The sequence below is a fragment of the Coffea eugenioides genome, chromosome 10 (assembly GCF_003713205.1).
Source record: "Coffea eugenioides isolate CCC68of chromosome 10, Ceug_1.0, whole genome shotgun sequence".
NCBI classification, from domain to species: domain Eukaryota; kingdom Viridiplantae; phylum Streptophyta; class Magnoliopsida; order Gentianales; family Rubiaceae; genus Coffea; species Coffea eugenioides.
This window is the reverse complement of record NC_040044.1, coordinates 22,136,487-22,156,538: the sequence shown is the minus strand read 5'-3', so window position 1 is coordinate 22,156,538 and position 20,052 is coordinate 22,136,487. Positions and strand designations below refer to the sequence as shown.

The window sequence follows — 20,052 nt, the reverse complement described above, 5'->3', positions numbered from 1 at the left end:
TTTGTCCTTTTTTTCCTGGCCTTCTACAACACCTATACAAATGTATGTGATTTTCTATTATGTGTGGGAAAATTGCTTGGTGTATTTTTTGGTTGTTTTGGATTCATGGGTTGTTCAAATTTTAGCACAATGTCTTTGGCTAAAAACTTGGTGATTATTTTTGTGTAACATTTTATAACCTTCTTTTTTTTTATTTGTTTCCATTTTGCATATGAACAATTTATTTTTGCTCCTATTTATTGCTGTTCACTCTTTGGGTTGAATTTTATAGGGGTAATGCTTCGTTTAGTACTCGTCAGTCTAAGCCCAAGCTTTGGGCTTTTAGCATAGTTCAGCTTTGGACCCGTAAGCTGTTACACTTTATTTACAAAAATATCTTAATCAAATGGATGCGCTTGTATACTAATAATTAATAGATATCTCTGTTGATTAAGGCCTTGTATGGACAGCAATTTTTCCCTTCTATTAAGAAAAATTGCTACATTTTTCATGAACACATTTCCCAATCACCTTTTTACCTCACATATATCAAATCGCTATAGTAATTTTCTACAAAAAAATCCAGAAAAATGCAATCCAAACAAGGTCTAAGTCTCTATTGATTATGAGAAAATGATTAAGTTTCTGTGGATTATCTTTTCTGCTATTTATCTTGCAAATGATTTCTTTGTGTCCTTATTTGGCATTAAATTATATGGATACTGGGCTCTTCGTGATGGAATTGGGTATTAAAATTATCGACATATAATAAAGCAAATAATGGCCTTATACTACTTTTAAGGCGCTGATTCTAACCTTTATTCTTTCATCTTTCATTTTAATATAACCATCTCTATGAATGGAATTTTTTTTACAATAGTGTCTATATTGTGTATATAATAATGTAATGGAAAATTGTTCATTTGTAGTTATTGCATGTTTTATATTGTAATTGAATATTGTTCATTTATTCTTTGGCTACAGTGGTGTATTATGCCTTGACCTATGAAATGTACAAAAACCTTTGCCCCATACTTTTGCCTATAGGGATAATTATATGGAAAAAGCTTGTCTAGCATATAGGTGCATAGATAGACACTAATGCTGATGTTCCTGTAAGTGAAAAAAGTTAGATTAAAATGGAAGGGGCAATGATAAAAGAAAAAAAATCTATGATATATTTTTGGAGAATATGGTAATTGTTGCTAATATTTAATCGTATGAAGTGGGTTTTTGCAGTACCACTCAAGAATGCTTCTGCCATTTTATTAACAAAACTACGTGTTTATTTATGTAGGAAACAGAATCGGCCATCCTTGAAGCATTATCAAGATCAAAGCCGGGAAGCGTATGACCCTGGATACTAGATTTTACACTAACAGTAGCTAGATGATCTCTGTATTACCTGCTATAAATGTATATCAGCTCTTGATGCATTATATCTCACGTGGATGGTGTTATCATGATATTTTTGTTTGGTTTAAAATCTTGTGTAACTTGCTAAGTTATTTTGTGCCAAGAGTTTGACCATCTCTTTTGCTACTGATGTATTGAGAGGATAGAATTATGGCCTATATTAATAATCCTTCTCCTTTTTTGGTCAAATGCAATTTATTCCACTAAGGTTGATATGTAAGCACAGTTTCTTTTCATTGGATTTCTTGAAGTTACAGGCTAATGAAAACCCTTTTGGTTATTGTACTACAAAGTAATGTGTTTTCGGTCTTTGGGTTAACTTTGAAGTGTAAGATTATAATGATGCAATACTACAGAGTGCATTTCTTTTTTCTTATTTTTTTTTTCCTTTTTGAGCTGGAACAGGTTTGATATGTAATGAGAACCTTTGGAATGCAGTCTATTGGTCTTAAGTTTCATAAATGTAGACTTTTACATTATCTAATGCACTTGTCTTTCTTTTTATGGGATTCTAGCTGTTGACATGCATCAAATGATCAAGGGTAGAATTGCATCAAGGCCAATGCAACTCCCCTTTTTCTTTTTTCTTTTTTTTGTGTGTGTGTTAAGTAGTTGACCATCCCCTATGCTATTGATGTAATGAGAGGATACACCCTGAATTAGTAATCCTCCTTCGTTATTAGTCAAATGCAGTTTATCTCACTAAGGTTGATATATAAGCATAGTTTCTTTTCCTCAGATTTCTTGAAGTTACAAGCTAATGAAGCCATTTTGGTTATTGTACTACAAAGTAATGGGTCTTTCTTTGCGGTCTTTGGGTTAGTTTGATGCAATTACGAAAACAGTGGATCGGTAGTATCAGATTCTAATAATAAGGCCAAGCCTTGATGCAATACTACATTGTGCTCTTTTTTACCTTTTTGAACGAGAAAGTCGTAGGTTTTGGTGTACATAAAAAATGTAAGGCAACATTACACGGCGATATATTATTTTCAAACTAATGACATTGCCATTGCTGTCCAATTAGTTAGTAAAACAAAAAAATGACTTTGTCATTTAGCAAGCAGAATGAAATTGTGGCTTCTTTTCATTACTTAATAAAATTACAAAAAATAATCAAAAAGATTTTGATGCACCTTTATATAACTCTTTATATTTAATATTGCAATTTGAATAATTAAGTATTTCTGGGTGAGTTTGAAAATTACATTGCACGCGGTGTACTCCTCCAAGCAAAATGAAAGAAAGGGAAAATGAAATAGGAATATAGCAAAGCTAAGTTGAAAACCAAATTCTACTAACACTCTCCAACTAATCACTTCTCGCCACATCACCAACATAACACCCCTTAAGCCATGGCATTCCCCCTTTAATATTTATGTCATTATTAACTAGGAGGTATAAACCGCACGGTGCACGGTGGTATAGAAAAAGAAGATGCCTAGACAAGCATATGACGTGAAAATTATGTGACAGCCCCACCTCCCCCTAAGGCGAACCAAAGGGTTCGGCGGACCACCTGCCCAGCTCTCGCCGGGACTCACTTACTCACTATAGTCCTCAAATAAATTACAATATAAATCTCAAATATTACATCAAATTCCCCAAGAATTACATATCATAAGCGAAGCGGAAACTAATTCCCAACTATACATAAAATGATTCCAAATCCAAACTGTACAAGGTATATGCCATCCAGTCACGTGAATAAGTACTACAAGCCTTCCTTCGCCACGAGCCCTGTGGAGGGGAATAAAATATGTTTGGGGTGAGCTAGAAGCTCAGTGAGTAACCAATAAAATCAGTAATCAAATATATTTCACAATAATGCATTTCGATGATGTCATGATTCCGAGATCAAATGTACGTATTTTTGCTCTGGTGAGCCAGTGAAATCATTGCACTTAAACACCCAACGCTCAAATAGATCACTTAACGTTAAACAATAAGGGGGAGCAACATTGGTGCTCCATATCATGTCATGAACAATAAACAGGGTGGAGACGTTGGTGTTCAGCACAAGACTCCCCAAGAACTCATTAAAGCCAAATCATGTCATGAACTCACATGCAAGCACGCATGATATGCAGTCGAGTAAATAATGCAAGAAACATTTCAAAAGTACTTGGGAAATAGTTGAGGGTCACTCACCTCCACGGCTCAGAAACCATCCATCATATCTCATTACCTTGCCCGAATCCAAGCCCTAAATCACAAACTCAAAGCAATCATACATTCTCAAAGTTCGGACAGCATTTCCCCATAAATGCTTCATTTCCAACCTACAATTAAAAGCCCATTCTCATTGCAATTTAACCACAATCATACATATAACTCATAAACAATAAAACACATCCAATTAGGCCACAAAATCCTTCAATCAAAGCTAATTAGAAGCTTAAGAGCCACCATTAGAAAAACCTCCAATTAAACCCTAGAAACCGGAATTCATTCCCTCAAGCGTAAATTTTCCGCAACGATCGCAATTAACGTATAAAAGTTCTGTTTAACACCACAATATCCATAACTGAAGCTACCCTTATCGGATTGAAACGAATCTTATGGAGTTTCGAAGCCAAGACATAAACCTACAATTCTTATGAAGACCTTAAAAGCCAAATCATGCATTTTCATGGTCAAAAATGGAAAACTCCACGAAAACAGAAATCTGGGCGCGGAACAGGGTTCATGGGCAGTCAAGGGTATTTCGGTCATTTCACATGTTACAGTGATCGGATCGAGCTGAAATTTTGTAGACAACTAGTTAACACCATTTTATACAACTTTCATGTTTTAACCTAAGCCTGATTCGGCCTCTAACATGCCCAAATAAATCCGGCCAAAACAGGGTAAATGTAAACCCTAAATCTGGAATTTCCGCACAAAACTGAAATTTTCCGCAATTAACCGCAATTAACGCACAAGAGAGCTATTTAACACCATTTAGAACCATCAATTCAAGGCTAACCATATCCATCATAGGAAAACAGAAAAATCCCAAAAAAAATAGAAATTTAACTAACTTCACTTTAATCCAAGAAATCTTCCATAAAATCACCTCTTAAGCCAACACAAGTCACTAATAAACCCATTGTTAAGAACAAATAATGGATTGCTAGACATGATACCTTGAAATCTTCAAGAAAGGTGATGGCTTAGTAGTTTCCCCAAATTAGCTCCACAAGCACCTTGAATCTCCTTAGTAAACAACTTTTATGGAGTAATTTGCAATTCTATCGGTTTAGAACTCAAGATTGGAGTAAGAAATTGGAGTGAAAGATGAAGATTTTTTCTCTCTCTCTGTTGCTTCTCAAAAGTTTCTGCCATAAAGAAGGAATGAAAATGGCTTGATTTTGGTTCAAATTTTGGTTTTAGTAAAGTTGAGGTTAAGATGGTCAAAAGTCCAACTTGAATCACAAAGTGACACTTGTCACCTCTTTAATGCATTAGCTATCCTTTTGTCTCTCCAACACCCATCCATATGGGTAACTCTAATTATCTCTTAACACCTAGTATAAATTAATCCCGGTATACAAAAACAACCTAATTGGTCGAATTTATCGAACTTAACGCCACTAGCGCGGTTCCCACATCCAATATACACTCTTTATTCTCATGAACTAATTTATACTAGAAAAATGATTGGAAAAACTATATTCATTTATAAAAGTCTCTGGAAAATTTTGATAATAAAAATAAAGTAAGAAAAATGCACACGGAAAATAAATTAAATAAATAATAAATTTCCCTTTTCTTTTCTTCGGGCGTCACAAATTAAATACCGGAGAAGGATATGGTTGGTTAGAGCAATGGTTAATTTTTTTTTTTTTGTTATATGAGTTACAAACACAGTATAAGCATGAAGTGGCATAGAGCTTTAAGAATAAGATATAGGAAAGATAGGAACCAAACAGAATACGATATGCAATTGAAATACTTTTCATATAAAGAAAGCTCTTAAGAATAGAGCAAGATACATAATGGGAAGTGGAATAGAGCTTAGTTCTAGTACTCATCAACTACAAATCGTTCTCAAAGATTAGTGTAATATTCATCAATTTAATACAGGCTAAGTTAGAGGAATAGTGAAATTAAAATGCCATGGATATTGTTTTTCAATGCCAGTTTCGTTTTATACGATAACACCAAAAGAGGTGGCTGATTGTGAAATAAAAAGTAATATGTCTCAGGGCAAAGAGCATGTTCGACTGCGAAAGTGGCCCAATTCTTGTCGAAGGATCTCTGTTTCATGCCAATGCAATATGCTTTATAGCCGCTTGTAAAAATTACTATTGGTGTTGTGCCGTCATGTAGTCGAAGATCGGCGTATTGTGGAAGGGTCTATTTATAAAAAAAAAATTGTTTGTTAGACAACTAAAGAATACATTTGTGAACAAAATTGTATAAAGAAAAGCACCTACCAGGCTGTGTTGTGCGCGACTTGTATAAAACTGATAGAAAGAAACAAATGATGAACATGCCCAGTTTAGTAAATGATTTGTACTTAATCCAAAATGGATATGTTCTCAAAATAGTGAAAACAATTATATTAATATAATTTTTGGACTTTTAATACAAAAAGTAGATCATATCTCAAATCTTCTTAATTCGTATGAGAACTCAAATATACCAAAAGTAGGAAAATCACAAAGAGATGGATACAAATTTCAGCTAACAATATAAAAATCAATAATCACCATGCGGTGGTACACTTCCCTAGTTTACATAAACTGACTAAAGATAAATTCTGAAGCTAAAACACCAGGAGCAAAATTTTCTATGCCTTTCCTCTTGAAAATTTGTATGACCACTAGTTTTCTCGGTGATTTCCTCAGAGCGGCTACCGGTACAGAAGACGAGCCCGTCCTTTTCATAATAGTGCAAATGTATGCAAGCTAATATTTGTCCTTTTTATAATATCTGTCCTTATACCATCTAATATTTGTCCTTTTTATAAAATACAAATATATACAAGCTACGCTTCAGTCTTGGTGATCCCATTATGATAAAGAACCAGTAAATCAGAAGTTACTGTTAGACATACACAATAGTGTGCTCTACAATGGTAGTGAAAAGGGAGAAAAAAATAGAAAAAATTTCCGGGTACAAAAGTCTGCCAACAGCAGTCTCATTATCTACTCCTATGCCTTGCTAACTTTAGCTGTGCTTTGCTTTGGGAAAGGTTGCATTCTCACAAATCGGTTTCTAATCAACGTTTCCCCTCTCAGAGCAGCAACATACCTGTCGTTTGTATCCTCTTTCCTCTGCAACTCCCCAAGGAATTCTCCCAGCCTCTCTTTATTCCCTTTCCCCATTATCTCATTTGACAAGTACAAGCAAACAAAAGTTTGATCAGTAATCCTCACCCTAAGGATAAGTGACTTGAAAACATTCATGCAAATAGATCCACAATCCAACAAGAAATCCAAGGAAACTGCCCAGTAGCAATTTAGCAAGTGTTAATACCTTAAGGACCATAAAATCCTAATAAGACAGCATTTTCATTTCTTCGGTGGTTGAAATCAGCCAACAAAAAGTATCAACAAACATTCTCATAGTTTTATTTATGCTTAGAATAACTAACGTTGTTAGGATGATCTTCACTTCACACACAGCTGAAATGTTGGTACATCTGTTTAAAGATGTACTTAACTTCATAGTTTTATACTTAGAATTTATATATATATATATATATATACATGGATGGTTTCTGGTTTTTTCTTTTCTTTTTTTCAATTGAGCTCCTAACTTGGGAAGACTGTGGAAAGAGAAAAAGGAAAATGCTGATATATCAGGATCGGTTTAGTAGTGACTTACAGAAATATTAGCAAGTAAAGCAATAAGTTCCATGTACATAAATGGACATCCAAGATTTTTTGATTTCTAATTTATTGATGCAATGGAGATACATCTAATAATCATGACCCAGAATTGGTTTCTCTAATGAGAATTCTTAGAAACAAAAAAAAAGGATCTTGTGATTAAAAGACTGCAATTAGAACTAAGACATGACAATAACCTACCTAGATTTCTCGAGAGAATTAAAACCAATGTTCCTAATTAAATTTGATTATCATTTTCAATTTCATTCATTTCAAATGCATCCTAGAATTGGTTATACCATCTTGATTGATTGGACAAGTCCATCAATATATCTAGGAGCAGTACAGTTGATTCCAACAGCAACAACTCGATCACATAAATCAGCAATTGCAGTACAATTTGATATAGGATCCCCACTAACTACATTGATCCCATCCTTAGAATTGAAAGAAAACCAGGTCGGAACTTTTATGTTTTCTTCCTCAAGAATCTTAGTATATTCCTATATCAAGAAGCAATCAGGCAAAATAGACAGTAAAACATCTAAATTGCTCTAGCAAAAGAAATGTTTGAGGTACACTGAGATAGTCACAACTCAAAAACAATACCATAGCATCCAATTTGTTTGGAATTGTCTCAAATGCAATCAGGTCAGCACCAGAGTCGGCAAGAACTTGAACTCTTCTTCTATGGAAATCTTTCAAAGTCTCCAGAGTCACTGCGTCCCCATATATGCCACTGCAATGCATGAGAAGATCACAAGTGCTCGAGAGGAAAAGTTTCTAGCACAAGTTCAAATATTTCAAGTCAGTATTTGGGCACTGAAATACTACTCTGCTTCCAATGTAAGAAAATAATTAAAAGATTCACCTATATTCAGAGCCATCAGCAACATAAGCTCCATAGCTTCCAACAGAAGCAGCAACAAGGAGTGGACGTTTAAAGCTTTTGGATCTCCAATAACATCCCAAGAACCTTTGCTGGCTTTATCATAATATATATCCCGTACCTCGCATGCTATTTCAACAATTTTCCTGAGTAAAGCTACACCTTCTTCTCTTGATGTCCTTTTAGCTACAAATCCTTGAAGAGTGGCCTGTTTTCCAAACAAGAAAAATCAAGAGTCCTCAACTTCATGATAAATTCTTTTAATAATAATTAAACGAGATCCTTAGGAAGGATTGGAAAAATTAAAAAAGCCAGCCATATAACCTGATATGATGCAGATATTATGATATTAGAACCAACTTCATGGTAATCAAGGTGTACCTGTCACGTGAAACAAACAATAAAGAATAAAACAAGAAAACCACATGGCCAAGGTGCTAATATTTAATCGCAGTTACAAGAATAAGGCCAAATTCATACAACTTTTTAAGCTGGCTACTTTGGCCATCCTTAAAATTATGCTGAATAGTTTCTTTGTCATCACTGGTAGCAATTCTGGGTTAGTAATAGACCACAGAGCCCAAAAAAAGAATTAAAACCACATGAGAAGCAAATTAAAAACTAACCTGTCTCTTAATCGTAGCCTTCAGTGCTATCATAACCTGAAATAATCCATTGTAGATAGACCTTTCGGTAAGGGAAAAATCGAAATAGAAGAAAGAATTAAAGAAATAGTGAGGGTTAGTTATAGACTACTGAGGAAAAAAAAAACCACATAAGAAGCAAATTAATAACTAACCTGTTTCTTAATTGTAGCCTTCAGTGCTATCACAACTTGAAATAATCCATTGTAGATTTTAACCAATATAGAAAAATTTTAAAAAAAAATTGATCTTTTGCCCCTTAAGATATCACAGCACAATTCTTCGTCGGGATATCTTAAGGTGAAGTAAATTTCTAATCTTCATAAGTAATATGGATTGGATTTTAACAACCTCATGGATTATTCAACACTTTTACCAAAATATAGTTTAACGTAAATCTATCAAACTTGTTAACATGGATTACACTTATGGACCAAAAAATACAAGCCGGCTAACCAATAACATTACCTTCTTCAGTGTTCACAAACTTAGCAAGGCTTCTACAGATTGTGCACCTTCATACCTGAGAATAAAAATAAATTCATGAGGAATACAATTGTATGAACTCAAGGCAGTGCAAGCGAGAGTTTCATGAGTATCTGGTTAATTAAAAAAGAACAAGCAATAATACCAAGTTGCCAATTACATAATGAAGAAGCATATTAATCACTGATGTAGAGATACCCTTATTGCATCCTATAATCACCGAAAAATTTTGGAGGGTCTGCTTTACAAATGCAGGTAGATACATGGCTAACAAAAAAGAAACACACCAAAAATAACCAAAAAAAGTACAATGCTATCAACATGGCTAACAAAGAAAAATAACCAAACCAGAAAAACAATGGCAGAAAGAAATGCACACAAAAAGCAAAAGCAGAAAAATAAACCAGTGACCACAAGCATGAGCATTCAACAACTTTGCAAATCAAAAAATCAAAAGCATACAGGAATTGCAAGAGACACAGACCAAAAAAAAAAAAATTCTTTACAGATCAAGAGGGAAAAAACAGATCTAACCCAAAAAAAAATCCACCACCACCAAGTGAATGAAAATAAAAAGTCATAATTTGTCTCATAAGACCTGATATTCTCTATGTTGACAGAAAGCTATAAGCAAAATTAGATAAATAAGATTAATGGACTACAAAAGTTTCCAATTTTTAAGGAAAATTGTAGAGGGACAAAACTTCTTTCTTCTTGTAACTAAATTACAAAGATACTTACAGAACGAAAAGCTTCAAAGTTAAATAAAGAAAAGCAAAACCCACAAAAATACAAAAAACAGAACATAAAAGATGTTTGCTCCAAGGAATGAAACTTCAAGCATCATTTGCACTTGGTATGAAAAATTATTATTCTAATCTTTACAAATTGTAGCCTCACATATGATCTGATACAAAACTTATTCTTTCCAAAATTGACTTATGATCTGAATGCAAAACTTATTACTCTAAATATGATCTGAATGCAAAACTTACAAATTGTATAGTACAACGGCATTAGTAATGCAACCACAAACTGATTAGTAAAAGGCATAACAGAAGGGAAAAAAATTTCCAACAGCACTAATGAAAAAGCATCACAAGCCTGATAACAACGCAGAAAAGATGATCAAACATGACACAAGAATAAGGTGCAATAGCTGCAACACAAAAAAACTGTTAATGGAAAACAACCACCAAAGAAATCACAAACCAGTTTCCTAAAAGCAATGATAAAAATGCTTGCACAACAAAATACGACAACCATTAGCATCAAACAAGTTTTTACAGAGGAGGAGAAAAACATGAATACAGAGCAAATCTAAGGTAGGAAGACAAAATATGTATTCCAGCAGGAAATCCAAGTCACGGGTATTTCTTTATTTTTTTTGCCTTTTTTTGGGTGGAATCCTAGAATTAAAAATTAACCCAAATAGCACATGAAACAAGCCAAAAAAGCTTAAAAGAAAGGAAAACAAAAAAAAATTCTAGGAGGGAAAAAATGCCATAACAGAAAGGATTTTACTGGGTAAAAATCCAAAAAAAAATTCCAACGAGTAAAAATCAATACAAACAGCCATGAAACAAGCACAAAGAACAATTGAGAAGTGCAAAAAACAGCAACACCACAATAGCTCAAACATGGAAGGAAAATAAACAAAAATAGAGAGAAAATAACAAAATAATGAGGGTAGTACCTTAATGGATAGAAGATGCTTTAGTGCTTGTAGCTCTTTCTCAAACGAAAAATAAGAGTGTATAAATTGAAAGCTCCACAGATCTATACTCTAGTTGCATTCTAGATAAAGACAAAACATCAATGTAACCAAAGTTTTAATAGAAAAGAGATAGAAAAAAAATCACCAATGAAGGGAAAGTAGCGGAAAAACCAAGGTAGTATCTGAAACAATAGAGAGGAAGCGGCGGTTGACGCTTGACTTCTAGTTCTATCTGAGACTGAAAAATAAAAGTCAAGAAATCAAAAGTAATCCACATTAGTTCTCCAGTTGCAACCAGAAAAGCAAGACAAAAAAATGCAGTCTCCCAGCCAAGGAGCCAAGGAACAGGAAAAAAAAGATCAGTGGAAAAGGGCACCGTCGAGTTACATATTTTGTGTATGGCTGACTATGGTAGCCGCGATTTCGTTTACCAGGTTTGAAGCTACAAATAATTTTTGAAAGGAAATATGCAGCTCTCATGGTATCAGTCGATTAATCGGGCAAAAAAATTAAAGAAAAAAGAAAAACAATAAAAAGGTGAAAGTAATATTTAAGAATGAAATCAAAGAATGAGAAGGAAAGGAGGAGGAGAGATAATAAAGATTTTGAGAGCAAGAGGCAGAGGGAAAGATCTGACCAGCGGTGGAGAGAAGAAGGAGGAAAATGGAGGAGAAAATAGCTTAAATCCATCTACAATAGAAGAAAAGAAAGAAGAGAGGAAGACGAGATAGAAAAGAAGAAAAGACAAATGCAGGAGAAAGGAGAAGAGAAAACAAAATAGAGGAGACGGAGTTTCTGAGAATAAGGTGAGGCGAAGAGAGAAGGGGAGAAGAGAAAGCGGCGGTAGCGGAGGAAATTTAAGAAAACCCTAGAGACGAAATATATACAGACGTCTGGCGTATCGCGGGGAAAAAAAAGGCTGATAACTCACAAGTGCGGCACGTGAGAGGACGACGAAAACCATCCAGGTCACAAGAGCTCTTCGGCTCTTATACTATATACTAGGTGAGCCATCCCGCGCAATGCACGGGCGCCAGGTTGCTGTGTTTAAAAATCGGTGGAATATGGTTCTGTTAGCATTATTTTATTTTTTAAATTTTTTAATAAATTTTTTAAAGTTTTTTTATGCATTTATTATTTTCAAAATTTTAGGTATTTTTTTATCTGTAATTATATTTTCTTTAGCATTCTGTGTCATGGAAATATAGCTGCAAATAAAGGCCAGAACCTCCAGATGGAATGAGATCTTTAATGAAGTGATAAGTCTGTCCTTGAACTTTGAATGTGTAAATGCCATTAGTTCTTTTGCAGAGGGATTTATCATAATGCACTCCAAAAGAGGTGAAGCCAAACATGTTGTTGTACGTCCTGACATATGTTCTGAAAGAGGCAGCTTCATCAGAACGTCCAGTATACAATTCTATCAGAATATCTGGAAGTTTGTTTTGCTGGAGAACTACTTCACCCTCAGAACAACAGAAATTTGGTGTTTCAGAATGGAACTTTTTTGCTTCACAGTAACTGCAATGTGGTTTTGAAGGCAATATGTCTGGTTCATCGTTAATGAACTTCAATGCTCCAATTCCATCTGGATTTTTTGTCCCTACAATACATTCAATGTAATTGTAATTATTGAACAGAAGAGTAGAAGTTTAGAACAAAACTCTGGGTCTACAGTAAACTATGTTCAGAATACCTGTTGGTCTCTTAGTTCTCTTATGAACGGTCTGAGTTTTTTGCAGCATTGATTTTCTGTTGGCTGTACATTTGTTAAGAACACCTTGTGAACATCGAGAGGTAGATTGGTGGTATAGTGAATATTACAATAATAAAAGCTAGTAACAGAGGATGAGTCATACCTCCACTTTTGTTAGCAGTAGATCCTGAGAACTGTCGAGTAGTCTGATATCGTGTAACAAGTGATGAAAGTTCTATAAAGAGGTAGCCGTTGTCTCAGTTATAGTAAACAAACTTAATGTAATTTAATAGGAAACAACATGTATGACGATACTGAAATATCAAATACCTGCAACTTGTTCAATACTTTCTGGAAAGAAGGTGTAGCAACTCATACAAATAAATGAGTCAGCTGTTAATTTAAGATAAACAATAACTGGATGAGTATGAAGAAAGTGGTAGAGAGTCACATGTTGGAAAATAGATTTCTATGGTCAATACAACGCAGAAATATTCAATACAGAGTTAGTTAAAGTAGTTGCAGACCTGCAGTATATGGAATAGCATAATCTGAGCAGGTATGCTTCTGGTGGGTGCCTGAAGAACTACCTGCGAGTGAAGAAATTTAGAACAATACAATAGTATTCTGAAGCAACAGTTATGTTAATGATACTAATACTTGTTTAAAAATAACAGGGATCAAGACCTTGTTCATAAGTGGAAAAGCAGGAGACACCATTCTTCAATTTTGATGCACTGTCAGGTATAGAAACCTCATTGTTTACTAAGTAGACAGAAACACAGAGTTCAGGACACCAATCAAAAACGAACAAACAATTGTGACAGTTCCTCGTAGTAGTAAGTATAACCATTAGGCATGTACCATAATCATGCATGGTGGCATCTACCATTAGGCATCTATCAATTAATTGAGAGCCGTTATCAAGATATTGCAAGACAAATAGTCAGATAACTGTTGGAAAGCGTAGAAAAGAAATCTGTATGGAAATAGCTGAGGGTTAGAAGAGGTAGCTATGTTGACACAGCCATCAGCTCTCTGACCAAGTGTATTTGCATGAAGTTTTGCAGCTGCAATACACGGTAGACAAAAAGTCAGGGTTCATACAACAATATCAAAAAAAAGGATGAATAAATGAAAAAGCTTACGGATAAATGAGAAACCGAAAATTGTGCACTGGATACGTACCATCAGCACAATTGTTGGAGGTAGCTGGTATAACAGAGCCTGAAGTATCTGATGGTTTGGAAATCTGCTGAGATTGTTCAGCAAGTGGCTTGGACAAGAGTTTGGTTAACTTTCTTCTGTGATACGCATCTCTATTTTTCCTTCAATGAGCCTCTTTTTGTTCTACCGAAAGAGCAGCAAATTTTTCTCTCTTTTTTCTATTCCTCTCTTTTTTTTTCTCACGAACATTCAGAGGATTATCAGGTCGATGTAACCTAGAGGAACTCATGTTGTCCGTATAACAATCGAGGAGATTCTTTTTAATATAATTACACAGTGAATGAAACAAACGCTTCTTAAGCGTAATAAGCAAAGAACACTGATAACAACAACAGGGAAGACGGTACAAACAAACTATGAACTAACAGGCATGTTAATAAACCTAGGAAAACAATACCTCCATTGATGGCTAAGGCAGAAAGCAGTGCAGCAAATTTGTTGAAGACCTGAATAAAAAGCAGTGCAGCAAATTTTTTGATAAACAAAGAAACCAGGGAGACCGAAGTTCAGAATATAAGATGATAACAGAGTAAGGAAAAGATTTCAATCGAATATCAAATATGAGATAATATAAAAATACCTTGTGTGTGGGTTTCTGCCTTCACAACAACTGAGAAGAAGGTTTACGTGCAACTGAGAAGTGAAGTGCGCAGCCGATTTTGCATAAACACTGTTTGCATCTTAGAAGTCAATGAAAGAAACGCGAAATTACAAATATAACCAAGCGGTGGCATGCAGTGGTGTAGAAAAGAGATAGCTTCCGGAACATATTGGTAAACAACAAAGGTTAATGGCCGACAATTAATAAAACCTGGCCATCAATTGTAAGCAAGGGTTGACCGATAAATGACACGTATGTTTTCCGAGGATGACAAGGAACATGTAATTGGATTGCTTTGCCTTACATATATATCCCCATATTTTATATATCTACGTACTTATTTAATTTTTAGTTAAACAGTAATTAAATTTTAGTTAAATTGTAGTTAAATTTGAGTTAAATTTTATATATAAAGAAAATAATATAAAGGATTAGGGGAACATGTGATTGAATTGTTTCATCTTACATATATCTCTATTTTATATGTATCTGTATATATATATCCATTTTATATACCTACGTACCTACTTAAATTTTAATTAAACAGCAATTGAATTTTAGTCAAATAGAGGATTAGGGGAACATGTGATTGAATTGTTTCATCTTACATATATCTCTATATATATGAATAGTTTCATCTTGCATATATCTCTATTTTATATATCTCTATATATCCTTACATATATATATATATGTAGATATACATATTATATTTTACACATATATAATAAAAGATATATACATATATATATATCTGAATTTTGCACATAGCCTTTAAATTTTGCAGGGCATAATACCAGAAAAAAAGATATATTTACATATTATATTTTACACATATATAATAAAAGATATAGACATATATATTTGAATTTTGCACATAACCTTTAAATTTTGCAGGGCATAATATCAGAAAAAAAAAGAAGAAGATATGTAGCATATATACAGAATAGCTTCAGCATACACAATGGCTCTGTATACGTGTCTCTCAATTTCTTAAGAGTCGGGGCCCATAAGTGCCAGGAGCACAAAATACAATTGATTGGCAGCAATTAATGTCCACTGCAGTTGAACGCCGACCTCAAACTATGAACTAACAGGCATGTTAATAAACCTAGGAAAACAATACCTCCATTGATGGCTAAGGCAGAAAGCAGTGCAGCAAATTTGTTGAAGACCTGAATAAAAAGCAGTGCAGCAAATTTTTTGATAAACAAAGAAACCAGGGAGACCGAAGTTCAGAATATAGGATGATAACAGAGTAAGGAAAAGATTTCAATCGAATATCAAATATGAGATAATATAAAAATACCTTGTGTGTGGGTTTCTGCCTTCACAACAACTGAGAAGAAGGTTTACGTGCAACTGAGAAGTGAAGTGCGCAGCCGATTTTGCATGAACACTGTTTGCATCTTAGAAGTCAATGAAAGAAACGCGAAATTACAAATATAACCAAGCGGTGGCATGCAGTGGTGTAGAAAAGAGATAGCTTCCGGAACATATTGGTAAACAACAAAGGTTAATGGCCGACAATTAATAAAACCTGGCCATCAATTGTAAGCAAGGGTTGACCGATAAATGACACGTATGTTTTCCGAGGATGACAAGGAACATGTAATTGGATTGCTTTGCCTTACATATATATCCCCATATTTTATATATCTACGTACTTATTTAATTTTTAGTTAAACAGTAATTAAATTTTAGTTAAATTGTAGTTAAATTTGAGTTAAATTTTATATATAAAGAAAATAATATAAAGGATTAGGGGAACATGTGATTGAATTGTTTCATCTTACATATATCTCTATTTTATATGTATCTGTATATATATATCCATTTTATATACCTACGTACCTACTTAAATTTTAATTAAACAGTAATTGAATTTTAGTCAAATAGAGGATTAGGGGAACATGTGATTGAATTGTTTCATCTTACATATATCTCTATATATATGAATAGTTTCATCTTGCATATATCTCTATTTTATATATCTCTATATATCCTTACATATATATATATATGTAGATATACATATTATATTTTACCCATATATAATAAAAGATATATACATATATATATATATCTGAATTTTGCACATAGCCTTTAAATTTTGCAGGGCATAATACCAGAAAAAAAGATATATTTACATATTATATTTTACACATATATAATAAAAGATATAGACATATATATTTGAATTTTGCACATAACCTTTAAATTTTGCAGGGCATAATATCAGAAAAAAAAAGAAGAAGATGTGTAGCATATATACAGAATAGCTTCAGCATACACAATGGCTCTGTATACGTGTCTCTCAATTTCTTAAGAGTCGGGGCCCATAAGTGCCAGGAGCACAAAATACAATTGATTGGCAGCAATTAATGTCCACTGCAGTTGAACGCCGACCTCAAGGTACAAGAACTTTAGCAAGAGTTTCAGCACTCAAAAGTACAACACATGGAAGCAAAGTTGCACTTGAAAATAGCTCCACCGTAGAAACAGAGAGTGCCTTACATATACATAAGAAGCACTCTCTGTTTCTACGGTGGAGCTATTTTCAAGTGCAACTTTGCTTCCATGTGTTGTACTTTTGAGTGCTGAAACTCTTGCTAAAGTTCTTGTACCTTGAGGTCGGCGTTCAACTGCAGTGGACATTAATTGCTGCCAATCAATTGTATTTTGTGCTCCTGGCACTTATGGGCCCCGACTCTTAAGAAATTGAGAGACACGTATACAGAGCCAATTGTATTTTGTGCTCCTGGCACTTATGGGCCCCGACTCTTAAGAAATTGAGAGACACGTATACAGAGCCATTGTGTATGCTGAAGCTATTCTGTATATATGCTACACATCTTCTTCTTTTTTTTTCTGATATTATGCCCTGCAAAATTTAAAGGTTATGTGCAAAATTCAAAATATATATGTCTATATCTTTTATTATATATGTGTAAAATATAATATGTAAATATATCTTTTTTTCTGGTATTATGCCCTGCAAAATTTAAAGGCTATGTGTGACAGCCCCACCTTCCCCTAAGGCGAACCAAAGAGGTTAGCGGACTGCCTGCCCAAGCTCTCGCCAGGACTAACGGTGCAGTATAGAGCGATCTTTCACGTTCCGGAACTTATAACGCGCGCAAATAAGGCAAAAGGGCAAATAACCCAAAATAAAAGAAACCAAAATCCGGAGTCGGCATGAATAGTAACCGACTCGTCCGAACCCAACCAAACATCGAATTACATAAACCACATAAATTTAGCCTTTACAAACCAAAAATGACATTTAAAAGTGATACAAAAGTCGCTACATATATGGTTTGCCAAAACAAAAGTGAAAACGGCCCTAATGATACATTTAGGGTCCCATTTTATATACAATACAAAAGAGTCATTCATCTAGTTCATTCGGCAACCATTTATCAAAATTCATTCCAAAAGTGTCATATTCCTGTAAGGAAAACAAAAGGAACGGGGTGAGCTAATTGCCCAGTGAAAATACAACTCAAGCAACCAAATTCATGGATACATCAAGTTTAACAGTCCAATTTACCAAAATAAATAAAGCCACACATTAATAATGAGGATAAAAGGATACGGGTGGCTCTCAAGAGCCCTTTTCCTCGTTTGAATTCTTGATCAGGTCTCATTGACTCTCCGTCAATGTCTGAAAGGTAACCAACCGTAGACTCCTCTTAACTTCCATTCCCTTCCTCCTAACATTCCTCAACCGGGCCCGAAATCCAAACACTTGCATTGTGGTATTACTCGAGTAAACCGGAATCAAGAGTCTCTCATACTACAAGATTCCCTATGATGTTGCCCCAAGGCACATTAATTGGCACGACCAAGCCCTCGCCGGCTCGATTCAATCAATAACCAATGGGGTTGAGCTCATGGATAATAGTTGAAGTCATGTATTTCATTTCATATAACATTTCATATAACATTTCATATAACTTTCCAATAACATGCGAAACAATAAATGAAAGTGATAAAGTACACTCTCACTTGGATCAATCAACATTCAACATCTCGAGTACTAAGATCAAAGCCATGTAATAGCACATAAGTGAGTAGTACACTCACCAAGCTAGCACAATGCGGTTTCAAACACTTTAGTCAAAAGAACGTTGTGCACCACCGTCACGCCCTAAAATCACGCAACAAATGCAATGAGACTCGATAACGAGTCATATAGCAATGCTAAACATAACCCCAATAGGGTTTCATATGCATAAATGAGCATAATAGCAAACCAGAAATTAGAAAATGGCCTTAGTCTTGGCCCCAAATAGAAAACTGTTTTGCCCTTATTATGCGGTAATGGTGTAAAATTCTCTACGGTTATCGGATGGGGGTGTAAGACCCACCGTTTCGAAGCTATGAAACAGGGCTACAACAATGTAGAAGGTCACTCAATCCAGTTCCTAGCTTAACTAGGTCAAAAGTGCCAAATACCAAACCAGAATTACCAAAACAGGTTTGCAAAACACACAAAACTGTAATACGTCAATCTCAGCCTACACAGGTCCAAATGCCGAAATTCAAAAGGCATAACTTAGCTAAGACATCCACCTACATTTCCTCAGAAGACACCAACTTCAAAATCCAAACCAATTCCAGTCAAAACAGGAAATTACTATCGCAGTTCGGACATTCTGTGCACCAAAAATAGCAACAGTAAAAATGGCATAACTCACTCTACACTAGTCCAATTGCCCTGAAATTTTGCAGGCACACTAAAATCATCAATACCTACAACTTTCATGTTTTGAGCAAAGTCCAATTCGGCCTCTATATATGACCTAAATTTCGGACAGAATGTTCAACCAAGAACCCTAATTTTCCAGAAATTCTTCCAAATTCAAAATTGATTGCAATTTCCTATCATATGCACCTACTAGAGCTAAAGCCCCTTATTACCAACCATCAAAAACAACCACACCATCAAGATCATATGAAACCAGAAAATTCATCATAAAATTGAAAACTCCACCAAAACACTTCAAATCAAGAAACAAGTCACATAATCCATCACTTTAGCCACTTCTAAGCCAAACATAAGCATCATTAGATGTAGTAGGGTGTTCAAGCATCACTTACCAAGAAATTAAGAGATGTAGAGAGGTGTTGGCCACCTTAGAGCTTCAAACAAACTTCACTAATACCCTTACTATCACTAGAAGGTAGGATTTTATGGAGTGGAATCTTGTTTATTTGGTTGCTTTAGATGATTTGCTAGTAGAAAGCTTGAAGATTGAAGAGTTCTTCTTCTTGCAAGAGAGTGAGAGAGAGCCGGCCAAGGAGAAAGAAAAATGAGGAAATTTTGTGAATTTTTTATATTTAATCCTTTGGTCAAAAAAGTCAAGAAAGTGAATAGTAATTCTTAAAGTCCAACCAATGAGATTGTGACACTTGTCATTATCATAAATGCATTCCTATCCTTTCTTTTCTCTCTCTCATCAATCAAATCTCACTCTCTACTTATCTCTTACCACCCGATAAATTTTTCACAGTATTCGAAACTTAACCTTATTGGCCGAATTTTTCCGAACTTTTTGTACTAGTGGGT

The 20,052-nt window shown here is 34.5% G+C and overlaps 1 pseudogene; it reads right to left on the bottom strand.

Moving 5' to 3' along the window:
* Nucleotides 1-6,536: 6,536 nt before the first annotated feature.
* On the bottom strand, nt 6,537-8,962 carry LOC113750572 (annotated as a pseudogene).
* Nucleotides 8,963-20,052: the final 11,090 nt, after the last annotated feature.